Below are 18,033 nucleotides of genomic sequence, written 5' to 3'. Positions count from 1 at the left end.
AAAACTGAGGGGTTAACCGCTAGTGTATTATGGTGTACAAATAACATAAATAAAGTTTGGTAATTTCAATAAATTCCGTTGGAATTCAATGAAAAATTATGAATTTTGTAATTTTTAATTTTTTTAATTTTTACGTTCTCTAGCAACAAAACCGTACCCCTAACCCATCATGGCATATAAAAGATTATACAAAGTGTGGCAAATAAGCTAGTTATTGACGATTGAACAAAAGAATGCACCAAAAAAATCATTAAAAAATTAGTTAATTTTGACACCCTCTAGCGGCCGAACCGTCTAACCTATCCATTCAAATTGGGAGACTGTTAGAAAGCTCATTTCATTGGCTATCCATTGACGTATAAAACACTACTAAAAATGGTGCAAATAAATGAGTTATTGAAGATTGAACAAAAGGATACACGAAAAAAGTCATAAAAAATAGTCAATTTTGACGCTCTCTAGCGGCTAAACCGTCTAACTTATCAACTCATGTTGGAAACTTTTTAGAAAGGTCATTCCATTGGCTCTCCATTGACGTATAAAACTCTAGCAAAAATAATGCAGTTACGCGGGTGTTTGAATATTAAACAACATACACCAAAAAAATTAGTCAAAATTGACGCCCTCTAGTGGCTAAACGGTACTACTAACCAACCGACTTTTCTACGTCAATGGAAAGCTCATTTTATTGGCTGTCCATCGACATATAAAAGTATATACAAAGTTTACAGACAGGGTGCACCAGAAACACTTTTTGACTGGTTAGAGCTAATTTGACCCTGGAAAATTAAGAAAACATGTTTACATGAGTTACTAGGTTTACTACGATGTAATGCATAGAAATTTATTGAAAAACCGATTTTGCAAATGACAATTTACGTAAGGATCAAATTTGCCTGAAACACCAACACTATTTCAATGGGTTTTGCGTTATGTTGACCACTTAGTGCAAGCGAAAATCGACTTTATTGATTTTATTTCTACAGTTTTGCTACGGCTCTAAATTTGACACTCATTGTGCTAAATATCAGGGCCGTACCTGGCCGATTTTTAAAAAATCCCTCAAAGAAATTAGAGTGGATACAGTCAAGAAAAACGTTTAGTTAGCTTTGGAGCCCTCTGGCGGCCAAACGAAGCACCCTATCAACACAAACGGCCATATTTTTGGAAAGCTTATTATATTTACTATCCATTGACATATAAAAGTCTGTACAAAGTGTTGCAAATAAACAAATTGTTTGATAATGAAGCCAATTTGGACTGAATTTGAGAGTTACTACTTTAATCTTCAATAACTCGATTATTTTGACAGTTACAGGGTGGTTCAATGTATCAATTTAAATAATTAATTTTTCAAATAAGCGACTTAATACAAACTCACCTTAATTTTGAACAGAGAATCAGACAAAGTTATAAGAATAAGGAGTGTTCAATTTGGAAAACGTCCTTTTTTAGAACTGACGTCTTCTTCACCCACTGTTAGAACAAACCTAGTATAACACGACAAAACACAAAAACCAAAAAAAAAACGTTTCCTGATATGCATAAAGTAAAATTATTGTTTGTGGAGACTAAAAATATTAAATTTCACATAAAACGGTAAATATCTCAGAAACGGATACCGAAAAGTGTATGACATTAATGAATTTGACGTAGAATCCAAAAATGCAATAATATACAAGGTGTCCCATTTAAACTAAGCAGCAGTTGATATCTACTTCCGGTTAAATCGTTGCACACATATTTTTTATTAAAAAAGGTTTTTTTACACTCTCCAGTCGTGGTATTTCAGAGGAAATTAGTGGGTATTGTTAGGTTAGGTTAGTTATTGGGAGTTATTAGGAATTACTGGGCATTACAAGGAATTAGTGGACAAAATTGTACTACAGGGGTTTACCCCTCGGATAAAACACTTTGTATATTATTGCTCACTTGAATATTCTTCACGACTCTCAGTAATTTTTGGGGTTCAGTTTTCGAGATATTGACTGATTTTTAAATAACTTACGAACCACTTGGTGGTTTTTGCTAAAATATGGTATTTTGAGCTGTTCGAGGGTGACAAATTTGATTATCTTCAGTTTTATGCCAGCCCATCAATAGTACCATCTGTCTGAACACAAAAGGTAGTCCCTAAGATTTTTTCATAGTATTTCATTTATATTTAAAAAATGCAGAAAGTTTTGAGTGAAATAACCACCTATTTCTGGAAAGAATGATAGATAAAAATATCATTTTAATAAACAATATAAATTTTCTGGAGCACAGCAATAATTAGGTAAACGTGATCACACTAAAAAGTGTTCAAAGTGACATCCATTATATCAAATCACGTGGTTTTAGAAGATAATTTAGATAGCCAGTCACGTGACAAATGTCAAAATAACTGTCTTAAATCTCAGAAACACGTTTCATATCAAATACTACAAGACAACTTTTTTAAACCTTTTGAGTTTTGCAACTTTTGAGCAGTTTGATATTTTTGACGTTAGTGACAATTGTCACGTGATTTTAGAACACTATTTAGCAGAAATAACACTATCCTGTCAGTTATTTTAACATTTAACTGGGTTAAATTTTTGCAGATTGTAGACAAATTTGGTTTTTGAGGATAATTGAGCTAGGCATTCACGTGACTCCTTTAGAATAAGAAAATGACTGTTTTAAGCACTATTTTGAAATCCTCATTAAATTTCCTAGTCAATAACCCGAAAAAAACACTACAAAATTTGATACAGCCAGGATTAAAAGCGGTGTCAAAGTTTGAGTTGCTAGAAAAACACAGTTTGAATCCATCTTTGTTTAGTCTGTTTATTTCTATTAGTGATATTTTGTGGAATTTTCAAATTTTCATATCGCTATAGATAGAAAAATAACTGTTTTTGATCATAAAATAAGCCCATGAATTGTTGCAAATATTAAACACTCAAATTTACAAAATTCACTATCTTGAGACAATTTTGCATAAACTTTTGCACTCTTACAGAATATAAAAATTACTAAATTAACACTAAACAACCACTGCATTTTCTCTTTAATAGCAAAAAAAGGGCATATTTACACTGCAAATAAACAAATAAATAAATGCATAAAGCCTTTTTCCGTTTTTACGACTTGCATAAAGTGAAGCGGTTTACTGCCGGTCGGCCTAACTGGCAGTTACTATAAAACCGATAAAAATTCACTAGTAGAAACACTAAAAAGTGAATTCATTCAAAAGCAAAAATGCGAAAAACAAGTTTGAGGCAAACTCTTAATCGACATTATTGGTTTGCCATTTAAATTTCGTTGTCGGACATCGGTTTTCAGTCAAGGACGAAAAGTGGGCAACAACATACCTGTCTCTTTTATCTTGTCATAATTTAGAGCAAGCAGGTGATATTTATTGAGGTCGCCGACTAGGTAATTCATTGCTTTTAGACAATTTTAACTAAAACCTAAAAAATATTAGTTCTCGGAAATTTGCACTTTCTAATGCATTATGTACCGCGAAGATACTTGTGAGTGAATTCAGTCATAATTTAAGCGTATCATGCCGCATATTGTCACATAACATCAAGTAGTGTATATCGTGGACAAGAATATTTAATTATAACGTATGTCGTCTGTGTAAGTTGTAACTGTCCTACTATTCATAGCGGTATATAGTATTTTATTACTGCTTGAGTATCGTTTATCATATTGAAACAATGGTTGCCTTTCCATCAACTAATAATATAATAACTGCTTCTAAGGATATATACTATTTCAAACATACATCAAACTGCTAGCTGTACCATTTTTATTCTTGTGGAAGCCGGATTGGAAAGTGAAGGTTTGTTTTGTTTAATTATAGCGTGATTATGATATGTTGTGATTTTTTTATACTGACCAAACCACAAAAATAGATTGGTGGAGAACTCAAGGCGATTCAACATCAATAATAGAAGTTTTTTTTTCATGTAGCATTTAGATTTAGAGGTTTACACCGACAACTTGTAAATTTGCATAGAAGAACTCAAAAAAGTGTGTAGTTTTTAACTATACTAATCGAGATAGTATAACAGGAATGGTAGGTTAGACTGAGTGTTTAATTTAAGAAGAACGTATGCAGGTACGATTGAATGAATGAAGTTCAATTATGCCAACACCTTATATACTTTTTGCATTTTAAAACCCCCATTTTCTGACAATCTCGTACCGTTTTCCAGATTTCAGTTACATTTTTTATTTTATCAATACAGCGAAGTATTTGCTATTTAATTGGATTACTTTGTGTTAAAGTCAAGCCTTATACAGAGTGTTTGGTAGTCGATTGTACCAACATTTAGAAGAAGTATTTAGTAAGTAGAAGCATTTTATACCTCCATGAATTGATGTTTGACAGTTATGACAGCTGTTTGTCACACGCCCATATTCCAAATTGACAGTCCAACGTCAAAACCGCTAAATTTCACTTTGTTGAGGTGAAAATGAATGATTTTGTGTTTAGTTGCATTTCAAATAGCATTTAATAAAGAATCGCAGTTTATTCCTCCACGAATCTATGTTTGACAGTTATGACAGCTGTTTGACACCATTCGACAAATTCATAGTCCAACGTCAAAACTCCTAAATTTCACTTTGTGGAGATAAAAATGATTGCTTTTGTATTTAGTTGCATTTCAAATAGCATTTAATAAAGAAAAGCAGTTTATTCCTCCACTAATCCATGTGTGACAGTTGTGACAGATGTTTGACACAAGACCCTACGTCAAATTGACAGTCCAACGTCAAAACTCCTAAATTTCACTTTGTGGAGGTAAAAATGAATGATTTTGTGTTTAGTTGCATTTCAAATAGCATTTAATAAAGAAAAGCAGTTTATTCCTCCACTAATCCATGTGTGACAGTTGTGACAGATGTTTGACACAAGACCCTACGTCAAATTGACAGTCCAACGTCAAAACTGCTAAATTTCACTTTGTCGAGGTGAAAATAAGTGCTTTTGTATTCAGTTGCATTTCAAATAGTGTTTAGTAAGAAGAAGCAGTTTATACCTTCACGAATCTATGTTTGACAGTTATGACAGCTTTTTGACACACGCCCATATTTCAAATTGACAGTCCAACGTCAAAACCTCTAAATTTCACTTTGTGGAAATAAAAATGATTGTTTTTGTATTTAGTTGCATTTCAAATAATATTTAGTAAAGAAAAGTAGTTTATTCCTCCACGAATCCATGTGTGACAGTTGTGACAGATGTTTGACGTAAGACCATGCACTAAATTGACAGTCCAACGTCAAAACTCCTAAATTTCACTTTGTGGAGGTGAAAATGAATGCTTTTGCATTTAGTTGCATTTCAAATTGTATTTATTAAAAAAAAGCACCTTATATCTTCATGAATTGATGTTTGACAGTTGTGACAGACGTTTGACACACGGTCATACTTTAAATTGACAGCCCAAAGTCAAAACTATTAAAGTTAGCTTTATGGAGGTATAACATGCATTTTTGTGTCTAAAGATATCCAGTAGAAAAGTGCACTTTATACCTCCACGAGGCAAATTTTGACGGTTGTGTCAGCTGCTTAACACACCACCATGCACTAATTTGACGTCAACAGTGTCAAAATTAGCTTCATAGAAGTATAAAATGAATGTTTTTGTGTCTAGTGACACTTTTAAAGGTATCCAGTCAAAATTCGCAATTTATACCTCCATGAAGCTAATTTTGACATTAAACCAAATCCGAACTTGACAGTCAAGAAAGTGTCAAGGTCAGCTTGATGGAGGTGTAAATTCTTCTTTCTTCTCCTCTTCTAAACTCTTTGTTATTATTCCCTTAAAACTTGATTTTTCAAAATTCCGGTTTGGTTATCATCAATTTTTACGAAGAAAGAAGAAATTGTACACGTTGATTGGTTTGTTGATAAAGAGAATAACCAACTAATAATCAGAGAAAAGTCATTGGTGATTTCAGAAAACCTCATAGTCACAAGAGCATTCAACCAATGAGAATCGACATTTTTCTGATTTTCAGTTGGAAACCAATTCAAACAAACCTTTGTTACAGCAATTTTTACATGCAACGTTTCTAAATTATTTGAGTTTATTTCTGCTAAGATTCAGTATGCAATAACTAGCTTTCGGATTTGTTGAATCTAAATTGTACCCAAAAAATAGAAAGCTATTTAGCTAAACTAAATAATAGTGTGATTATGAGAAACTTTGAGGTAAAAGCTACTTTCAACCACAGTAATATATATTAGGATATCTCGAAAACTAATTCTCCTACTTATTTGCTACATTCTTAACTTTTACACAGAATATAATATAACCCTCCATTTGATCTTCGTCGACTGCCAAAAGGCTTTTGACTCTGTCGAAACCTGGGCAATTATAGAATCCCTAGACAATGCAAGGATCGACTCTAGATACTCAAACCTCATCAAACAAATCTATAATAACGCTTCCATTCATGTAAAAATAGATGATGAGTTAAAAACCGACAGTATTCCAAACATTTTTCTCACCAAAACATATTACCCTTGTCCTGGAGGAGGACTCCCTGAGTCTTCAAAAAGCTTGACTGGCAAGAGAACGGGATTAATATCGATGGAGTGCGTCTAAACCATTTACGATTTGCCGACGATATTGTGGTCGTGGCCAACACAGGTAAAGACCTTAAAAACATGCTGCAAATTGGACTTGAAATAAACTTGAACAAAACAAAGATCATGAGTACAGAAGACATCCAGGTGACCGTTAACGACCAACCCCTGAAGGTTGTCTCGGAATATGTTTTCTTAGGCCACAAAATTCAACTTGGCAAAGAAAATCAATTTTCTGAAATCGCAAGAAGAATAGGCCTCTCCTGGGCAGCCTTTGGCAGACTAGGATTTATCCTTAAATCTAGTGAATTTCCTATAAATTTGAAAAGGAAAGTGTTTGATGCCTGCGTGATGCCGGTTCTCACATATGGACTAGAGACAATGGCAATTTGCCAATAAACTGCAAACCACCCATCCAGCAATGAAGAGGGCTATGATAGGAATCACTCTAAAGGATAGAATCCGCAACGAGGAAATTCGTAGAAGAACTAAAGTGACAGATGTTCTAAGGCTTGTGGCACAACTGAAAGGGCTGATCATGTGGCAAGGCAGGACGACCACAAGTAGGCACATAGGATGCTAGTTTGGCGCCCAAGAAAGACCAAACGGAGCATTGGTAGGCCCAGAGACGATGGCGAGACAATATCCAGAATGTTGCAGGAAGGAATTGGACCCGGACTGCTAGAAATAGAAAGGCCTACATCCAAGAGTGGATAAATACGGGCTGAGAAGAAGAAAAAGAGAGAAAATTTTTAACTAATATTTTCTAGTTGTAATTGGTGCATTATGGTGTATATGACAAATTTCTGCTCGTAAATTATATTCGAACACCTGCTGTTTAACTGCTCTAGAAATTCGACATGTCGTGAAAGTACCCAGCAAGTTTGACAAAAGGGTCCGAAAAATCAGTGTCTTTAACCGTGTCCAATTTTCTTCCAAAATACTCATTGAAGTCAAAGAATGTCTGTTATTTTCGGAAATATAAAAAAACCTGTTCGAAGGAAACCACGGTCGGCCGAGCACACTAGTAATATTCTATAAAGTAATAAATTTGTCACCACTTTGCCAAACCGCAACGAATTTTCGACGTTTTGCATAAAAGGGGATTTACGGACACATTTTGTTAATCTTGAACAATAAATCTTGCGACATTATTTAATATTTTTAATTATTTTTAATTTGTCACGAGTAAGTAGCATATTACCAGAATACCAAGCTCCGATCTCAAATCGGTGGTTAGTCGATATTTTTTATGAAGTAAGGATGAAATGCTTTAGGTTTTCAGATATTGTTATGAAAACATTAGGATTGCTAAATTGACATAGATTTGAATTCTACAACAGTGTAGCTTATGTAATAAGCTTCTTCTTTCTCATCATCAGTTAATTGAAACCTGCTTTTGAGTGTGAGAATTCCTTCACTTATCGTCAACGATAAGATGGCGTATTTCCTTCAAAGTATATACGGCTAATGACATAAAATCCTAGTTAAATAACTGTTATCTCTAGAAACCTGCTTTAAATATTAAATGTTTAAGGCAAGCCTAATTTGCATGGAAAACACCAAAACGTGTCCTATAGAGTTACCTAGTAAAACATATCTATAAAATAATATTTCCGACGAGTAATTTTAATAAATAAAACATTCGTTCTGATAACAGTGAGTGGCTACGCCATGTTTAGAATTAAAATACATTTATTATGAAAAGCGGCTATAGATAGGACAAGTTCAACTAACCCTAACTAAGTTGATAATTTATCAGGCGATTTGAGTTTAAATTTTTACGCTCGGATTGAATTGAAATTTGCAGAGTTAATGGGAAACGAAAAAAATATAGGAAAGTGAGAAAACGTGATACTTGAAAATAATCTTTCGATATGCCCTACATCCGCCTAAAAGCGTACTTCCTTCGACTCGAGTACAAAAACCAGAACATCCCTATAAAGATTACTGTTCCGTTCCTATTTTAATAAACACGCTTTAATGGGGTGTGAAATAAACATTTGATTTATTTATAAATGTGCCAGACTTGTCATGGTTATAATCTGTCAACGGGTATGAGTCGTGGTATTGTTTTTACTGTTTATGGGTGGGTTTCAACCCTGCTATATTACAGTTTGATATAGGAACTGGAAGTGCTACTTCATAATGTAAATGTGTTTGGGAATTTCGGGGATAAAACTGTTTTAAATTTTGTTTTTAGTGAAATTCACTTTAATAGACAAACAGTCTCTGCTTTACTTGGTTTTTGTATGTGGAGAAATGTGTTTTAGAAAATGATAAAACCAAAAGGTTATTATTGTGATAGGTACGTTATTATTTCTTTGATTTTTATTAACTTTCCCATCCGTAAACTGTCTTCTATAATGTTTTGAAAGTTAGGTATTTCAGTACATTCTTTTTCGTTTAATTTCTACAGAAAGTCGTAAATGTATGTTTTTGTTTCTCAAAAAAGTTGTTTAAATATGATTTTCTGAATAGAAATAGTCCCCAGATCAAAATTTTGATCTCTTTATGTACAATAATTGGTCTTCTCTGAGATGTTTGCGTTCAAAGTTTCAGCACAGTTAATATAGATTTATTACGTGTCACAAGTCGTTTTTGTCTAATTTTAAGATTTGTAATAGTTACTATTGGATTCGTTATCTAATATAACATATTTATAGTTCTTTGCAGTGTTATTATTAGTAACCACTGTTAGTAAATTTTTACTTTAAGAAACCTTTATTGTTTTTTTGATTGCTTACAAGAAATCAATTTTTAAACAGTTTCTTGCTTCAACTATTATAATATCTTCCATCTGTATGTCTACTTTGTAGGTTCTAAACAACCATAAGTTACCAAACAAGTTTAGTAACTTATGAAGATCCTTGAATCTTTTGTGCCTGAAAGTAATTTCAAGTTATTTTTTGCGATTCTCGCCTTTTAACCTGAAAAAGTATTTGTTAATTATTTTTCAAAAAAAAAGTGTTTTTTTTTAAGTTAAACCTGTTTCAGAAATTTAATGAGGATTCCAAAAATGTGCTGAAAACAGTAATTTTTTCACTCCAAGTGGGTTTTACAGGCGATTTTGTCCCTGACAGTTCAAATTTTGAGACCGCTTTTCTCTCTGACTGTACCAAATTTTTAGTGTTTTTTTAGGTTATTGGATAGGAAATTTAGTGAGGACTCCAAAAATGTACTAAAAACAGTAATTTTCTCACTCCAAATGGACTTTACAGGCGATTTTGTCCCTGACTGTTCTTTCAAACTATGTTTCTGGCAGATCAACATTTGACACCGCTTTTCTCTCCGACTGTACCAAATTTTGTAATGTTTTTTCAGATTATTGGATAGGAAATTTAATGAAGATGCCAAAAATGTGTTTAAAACAGTCATTTTCTCACTCTAAGTGGGTTTTAAAATCGATTTTGCCTCTGACTCTTCTTTCATACTGTGTTTCTGACAGTTCAAACATTGACACCGCTTTTCTCTCTGACTGTAACAAATTTTTTAGTGTTTTTTCAGGTTATTGGATATGAAATTCAATGAGGATTCCAAAAATGTGCATAAAACAGTAATTTTCTCACTCCAAGTGGGTTTTACAAGCGATTTTGTCCCTGACTGTTCTTTCAAACTATGTTTCTGGCAGATCAACATTTGACACCGCTTTTCTCTCTAACTGTACCAAATTTTGTAATGTTTTTTCCGATTATTGGATAGGAAATTTAATGAGGATTCAAAAAATGTGTTTAAAACAGTCATTTTCTCACTACTAGTCGGTTTTAAAATCGATTTTGCCTCTGACTGTTCATTCAAACTGTGTTTCTGACAGTTCAAACTTTGACACCGCTTTTCGTTCTGACTGTACCAAATCATGTAGTGTTTTTCAGGTTATTGGGTAAGAAATTTAATGAGGATTCCAAAAATGTGCTTAAAAGTGTCATTTTCTCACTCCAATTGGGTTTTACAAGCGATTTTGTCCCTGACTGTTCTTTCAAACTATGTTTCTGGCAGATCAACATTTGACACCGCTTTTCTCTCTGACTGTACCAAATTTTGTAATGTTTTTTCAGATTATTGGATAGGAAATTTCACGAGGATGTCAAAAATGTGTTTAAAACAGTCATTTTCTCACTACAAGTCGGTTTTAAAATCGATTTTGCCTCTGACTGTCCTTTCAAACTGTGTTTCTGACAGTTCAAACTTTGACACCGCTGTTCTCTCTGACTGTACCAAATCATGTAGTGTTTTTCAGGTTATTGGGTAAGAAATTTAATGAAGATTTCAAAAATGTACTTAAAAGTGTCATTTTCTCACAACAAGTGGGTTTAATAATCGATTTTATCCCTGGTTGTTCTTTCAAACTGTGTTTCTGGCAGTTCAAACTTTGACACCGCTTTTCTTCTTGATTGTACGAAATTTTGTAGTGTTTTTTCAGGTTATTAGATAGGAAATTCATTGTGGAATCCAAAAATGTGCTTAAAACAGTAGTTTGCTCACACCAAGTGGGTTTTACAGGCGATTTTCTCCCTGACTGTTCTTTCAAATTTTGACATCGCTTTTCCTCTTAATTGTACCAAATCTTGTAGTGTTTTTCAGGTTATTGAATAGGAAATTTAGTGAGAATTCAGAAAAAGTGCTTAAATCAGTCATTATCTCCCTCCAAGTGGATTTTACAGACGATTTTGTCCCTGACGGTTCTTTCAAACTGTATCTCTGACTGCACCAAAGTTGCAAAAATCAGGGTTTAGATAAAATTTCTTGCAGTATTCGATGCCAAACCTGTTTCTAAGATTTATCAGTGGTCAGGTGGCTGCTTAGCTAAATTATCCTTCAGAAACCACGTGATAAATGTCACTAATGTCAAAACTGGTAAAATTTTTCCTTGAAATTGCAAGAATTACTGATTAACTCAGTTTTCGAAACAAGACGTGTTTCTGAGACTTACGACCGTTATTTTGATAATTGTCAGTAAATTACTGATTGTTTAAATAATGTCTTTATATTCTTATCTCAAAAACATATTATTTGTCATAATTTAAAAAGGAGTTAATAAAGAAAAGTCACTAACTTAAAATGCTATTAAAAAAAGGCTACTTTTTACTCATAAAAAAATCACAACACAACACACAAGAATCACTTTTACTTCATTTATTTTATTATTGTTAAAACAAAGTTTATAAACAATCCATAACAAATCAAATCAGCTTTTTATTTAGTCTTTATTTTTTAGGATGTTATTTTGACAAATTACTACTATTTTCTGAACCTTTAGTTTTGTTACTACTCTACATTTTAAAATGGACAATTTTTTACCTTTTTTGAGACTGACACAGAGAGGTAAAATTTGAGACTACAAATTTTACCAACACATTATGTATTAACCCAATTTAGTGTCGTGTCAGTGCCCTAAAAACTTGCTCTATATAACAACATCAAAACTGAATTAGGCTCCAGTCTAGTTTTATATTGTCCGTGATCCTGAACTGGGGAGGCCCTAAATGACATCTCCATCCAACTGGTACAGTTACACAATAAGGAGATAATGTAAACAATATGACAAGCGGCTAATATGTCGCAAGGGGCCTTATCCCTCGTTCTACGGCGCGATTTCACGGGCCACGGCACATGAATGGCCCGAACCGTAATACTTTTTTGTTAGGTTTGATAGCACCGGAGCAAATGCAAACACTGTTAGGAAATAGAATAAATTTTTAATAAAAATGTGTGTGTGCCCGTCCGGATAGAGAGCACCCGGTATTAAAATCGAATTTTGATAAAGTCCCCTGGTACGCCAGGGGGCATTAAGCCGCTTATTTTTGCGTTCGTGGTAATTTTTTTGTATTTCTCTATTCTTTTGTTGGTTTCGTTCACTAATAATGTGTGTGAATGTACTCTATTATTTTTTTCTTTTCCAGGTGAGTCCACAACATCCGCAGTTCAAGGGTAAAGTATATGAAAACATAACACTTAAAATTATTAATGAAATCTCATTAACGTTGTCAACATATCTCATGACACATTTCCGTTATATATCACGGGCTGCGAACGACCAAATCTGATGACACATGCCCCAAAAGACAAGATATACGATTTGATAAAATCTTTGATGCTCGGCAGCTGGCCCTGCTGTATTGTAGCAAATTTAAAGTAACATTAAATATGGCGATATGGATCGTTTATTATGGTTTTATGCCCACGGCTAATGGGCGCGTCCCTTTATTTGCCACAGCGCCCAAATAAATTATGACACTAATCCGGATGATGAAAAATTGACATTGTAGCTGTTTTTATTAATGGTTTGGCACTTATGAGTGATGATTTTTTTGTGATGGATTAGTTAATCTTGTTCCCATTCTAGCAACATTTTGTTTAAAAAAACTACATCCTTAGATACATCAAAGAATAACTGGGACACCTAATTTACCTCTAGTTCCTTATTAACAATGTTGAGTATGTAAAACATTACTGATTTACCAAATTATTGGAAAATTTCTTGTTGCTGAAAGCGGCTTTTAACTACAGTTGTGGGAAAGTACCACTTTTCAACTGAAAACCCCCATTTTTATTACAATTATACGTAAAATTTTATATACTTTATGGATACACTTGTTATTATATAGGTATTATTTATTTATTTTTTTTTGAATAATTATAAGATTATTAGAATTTTTAAGTGTTATCTATGAGCATTTAAAAACTCACCTTCTGACATTTAATGGGTGGTTTTGAGCCTGCACCTAAAGCATTGAGCTTCTCTGCCAATGGGCTCCAAAAAGTATTCAAATTTTGTTTGCCGGTACTACCCACAAATTTTCCAGTGGACATTTCAGGGTGTAGTACTGTAGGTAATGTTATAAAATCTAATGTAGTCCCATAAATATTTGCTAATCTTTATTCTCTTTGGAGTGTTGATACTGAATAGCTCTAAGGTTCTAAACGAGGGGTAAACCGCTGAGTAAAATTTTATCCACTAATTCCTAATATGCCAGTAATGCCCACTAATTTCTTGTAATGCCCAGTAATTCCTAATAATTAACCTAACCTAACCTAGCCTAACAATACCCATTAACTTTCTGATTTACCACAACTGGAAAGTCTAAAAAAACCTTTTTTAAGTAAAAAAAGTAAAAATAAGAAAATATGCGTGCATCGATTTAACAGGAAGTAGCTATCAACTGCAACTGATGTTAAATGGGACACCCTGTATATTTTTTTATTTTTGTATTCTACGTCAAATTCTAGACATATTTCGTTTATTAATGTCATATACCTATATGTGTCCTTTTCTGAGATATTTACCATTTTATGTGAAATTTGATATTTTTGGTCTTCAAAACATTTTCAATTTATACATATCAGGAAAGGTTTTCTTCTTGATTTTTGTGTTTTGTCATGTTAGACAAGGTTTGTTCTAGGAATGGGTGCAGAAAGACGTCAAATCATATAATACAGTGTGGCCAAAAAATCAGTTCTAAAAAGGATAGAAAGTCTAGTTTTTCAAACGGAACACATTCTTATAATTCTGTCTGATTAAGACACTTATTTTTAAAAAAATCACTTTTTAAATTGATACATTGAACCACCCTGTAACTGTCAAAATAACCTTAATGAAGATTAAAGTAGTAAAAATTTAGTCAAAACTGTCTTTATGTTCACACACAACACTTTGTATAGACTTTTATATGACAATGGATAAAAAACAGAGGGCTCCAAAACTAATGTTTTCCTTGACTGTTACCGCTCTAATATCTTTAAAGTTTTTTTTTTTAAATCGGGCAGATACGGCCCTGGTATTTGGCACAAACCTAGCACAATGATTGCCAAATCTAGAGTAGTAGCAAAACTGTAGAAATACAATCATTAAGGTCGATTTTCGCTTGCACTACCTATCCAACATAACGCGCAAACCCCATTACGATAGTGGCTGTGTTTCAGGCAAATTTGACACTTACAAAAATTGTCTTTGGCAAAAACAGTTTTTCAAAAATTTACAAGCATTACGTCGTGGTAGATCTACTAAGTCACGTGACCGTGTTTTCCTAATTTTCTACAGTCAAATTAGCCTTTAACCAGTCAAAAAATGTTTGTGGTGCATCCTGTCACTAAACCGTAAATAACACACGTGTATTTGTAGCACTTTGTATATACTTTTATATGTCGATGGACAGCCAATGAAATGAGCTTCCCATTGACGTGTAAAAATTGATTGGTTAGCCGTTTGCCCGCTAGAGGACGTAGGATATCTTTTTGTTTAACTCTCAAAACTCGCGTAATTGCACTATATTTGATAGATTTTTATACGTCAATGGACAGCCAATTAAATGAGCTTTCTAAAAATATCCCTATTTGGACCAATTTTTTTATCACTTTTTTGGTACATCCTTTGGTTTAATCTTCAAAAACTCGCTTAACTGCACTACTTTTGGTAAAGTTTTATACATTAATGGAGAGCCAATGAAATGAGTTTTCTAAAAATTAATAGGTTGGCCACTAGAGGGCATCAAAGTTGACTCATTTTTTCATGACTTTTTTGGTGCATTTTTTTGTTCAATCGTCAATAACTAGCTTATTTGCTACACTTTACATAAGCTTTTATATGTCAATGGAAAAGTTAATGAAATGAGCTTTTTATTGAGGTTGCTTGATTAGTTTTACGGTTTTGTCAAAATTTTTCAAAAGTAAAATTTCAAAATTCATAATTCTTCCTTGTTATCCAACGGATTTCATTAAAATTATCAAACTTTATTTAGGTTTATATTTCAATGGTAGATGTATAGAAAATAATATTGTATGATATTTTTTTATAATATAATTTAGACCTTATCAATTTTATTAATAGTACTAATTTAATGCCCAGTAATGCCTACTTATTTTTAGTAATGTTCCAATTCCCAAGTAATGCCCACTATTTCCTACAGTTTGTACGCCATAATGTGCCAGAGGTTAAAATGAGATCCTCTTTGGTTAGAGCCTACAAAAACTGAATAAATTACCAAAACCCCTTTTTTGCGTTGATAATTTTCTTAATGTGGAAAACAAATATATGCATTTTTAGGTTGGTGGTAGTAATCAAATTTCCAGGGTGGTCGTCGAGTGATTAAGTCTCCATTAAGTCCTCAAAAAAATTTTGCAAAAAAAAATAAACGGACCACATAAATTTGAATAAAAGCCTAACCTTAGTTTTGAGTGCATTCTTAATAATCACGCCATTAAAGTCGAATATTAATATCGTGTAGACTGTATTAGTTTTAATGAAGGCCAATCAGTGCGAGCGCAGACTGTGCATATATATTCAAATTAAACAGGTTCACTGCCACAACAAATTTCCATATCGAAAGATATATGACATCATCAATTTTTAATCGGCCATCTCAGATAAAAGATTAAAACACAATTAAATTGTGTGGTCAAAATGGAGGCAGTCGGACAAAATTTTCGATCTTTGGTCCGGGGATCAAATCGGCCAATTAGTGAGGATGAATGGGAGGTCAGCGTAGGATTTTATGATGCACAAATGATGGTTATCTTTTTAGTTGATCATACACCATAAAGAAGGAAACAAGTTGTTTTGGCCATTTTTAGAACGACAAAAGGATGGGAGAATTATTCTTGCTTGAGGCAGGTCAGGATTCATGATATCTATGCAAAAAATAATTGATAAACACATATGAGTCAGGCTGTAATAATTTGAATTAAAAAATACCAAGGTTTCTTTTATCCTTTCTGTCAACCATATGGTGTGTTGTAGAACAGATGCGAAGTTGAACAGGTCCATAAAACAAAATCGCTTTGATAAATTGCCTCAAAAGACCAATTGATTTACCATTTCATTAAGTAAAATCAATACGAACTTGACTGAAAACAAAATACGTTAAACAGTAGACTGCCGCCACCATATGTTATATGTTTTCAGACCGACTACGACAATAATATTAATTTTACAGTTTACTGAACAACGAGGGCCTCAGTTGCCTTCATTGTCGAAATATTTACGGTTTTTTTCTCGAAAAGAGCAATAAACGTTCAGTGGATCGTTGTCTATTTATTTACTGGAGTTATTAAAATGTTCGATCCTGTTAGTTTATCATCTTCCGACGTTGAGTGTGGTAACCATGTGTGTTGTCTTTACAGCAGAAGCAATTTTTAAATTTTACAACTGATGTCTTTAAGAAGGTTAACACATCATTTGCTGGTAAGTGAGGTTTGAGGGATGTGTCATTAGGAAAAGGATAAAAAATACTACAAAATGAGTTAAAACTGGCCTCTCTAGCTCTTCATGTTACCGAGATATTGAATTTCAAAAAGTAGGTAGTAAAAAATAACTTCTAATACCCCCCCATTCTTTTAGTTTTTTTGAAAAAATTTGGTGCTTTTTTGTACTTGTTTCACCTAATTTAAGGTCCTTTGTATAAATATGCCCTTTGCTGTGTTTGGAACCCTCCTGGAGCAAAATAAAAAAATTGCCAAAATTGCACTTTTTGCAAAAATCGCATTTTTTCCATTTTTGAATGATAACTTTTTTATTTGAACTTTTATAGATTGCATTAAAACGTCATTAGAAAAAGGATAAAAAATACATGAGCAAAAACTGGCCTCTCTAGCTCTTCATGTTAGCGAGAGAATTTCAAAAAGTAGTACAAAATTACTTCTAATACCCCCCATTTTTTCATTTTTTGGAAAAATGATAATTTTTAAGCGCTTTTTTTGTACTTGTTTTACTTAATTTAAGGTCCTTTGGTATAAATATGCCCTTTTCTGTGCATTGGAACCCTCCTGGAACAAAATAAAAAATTGCCAAATTTACACTTTTTGCAAACATCGCATTTTTTCCATTTTTGAATGATTGTAACTTTTTTATTTAAACTCTTATATATTTCAGTAAAACGGCATTAGAAAAAGGATAAAAAATAATACAAAATGAGCAAAAATTGGCCTCTCTAGCTTTTCATGTTAGCGAGACATTGAATTTCCAAAAGTAATACAAAATAACTTCTAATACATTCTTTTAATTTTTTTGAAAAATTATTATTTTTGAAAGCGCTTTTTTTTATACTTTTTTACTTAATTTAAGGTCCTTTAGTATAAATATGCCCTTTGCTGTGCATTGGAACCCTCCTAGAGCAAAATAAAAAAAAAGCCAAAATTGCACTTTTTGCAAAAATCGCATTTTTTCCATTTTTGAATGATTTAGTATTTTTCCATGCTAATTTTCAAATCAAAAAACTTTTTTTTTTAACTCTTCACTAAAACGCCATTAGAAAAAGGATAAAAAATACTACAAAATTAGCTAAAACTGGCCTCTCTAGCTATTCATGTTACCGAGATATTGAATTTCAACCAGTAGGTAGTAAAAAATAACTTCTAATACCCCCCCATACTTTTAGTTTTTTTTGAAAAAATTTGGTGCTTTTTTGTACTTGTTTCACTTAATTTAAGGTCCTTTAGTATAAATATGCCCTTTTCTGTGCATTGGA

General features: G+C 32.8%; 1 protein-coding gene across 6 annotated transcripts in view; it reads left to right on the top strand.

Annotated features, from left to right (window-relative positions):
• LOC145725279 (homeotic protein spalt-major-like) overlaps nt 1-18,033 on the top strand; it is a 149,539-nt gene that overhangs the window by 18,189 nt on the left and 113,317 nt on the right. The window contains exon 1 of one of the 6 annotated variants that reach the window (XM_081973976.1): nt 16,628-16,751. The exons of the other annotated variants lie outside the window; for them this stretch is intronic. The gene's annotated coding sequence lies outside the window, so the exon portion shown is untranslated. Of the gene's footprint in view, nt 1-16,627; nt 16,752-18,033 lie in introns of those variants that run through there. 6 annotated transcript variants of the gene reach the window in all.

This window comes from Ips typographus, linkage group LG2, assembly GCF_016097725.1.
Source record: "Ips typographus isolate SLU linkage group LG2, UJ_Ityp_2.0, whole genome shotgun sequence".
NCBI lineage: Eukaryota > Metazoa > Arthropoda > Insecta > Coleoptera > Curculionidae > Ips > Ips typographus.
This window is presented reverse-complemented; position numbering and strand designations above follow the sequence as displayed.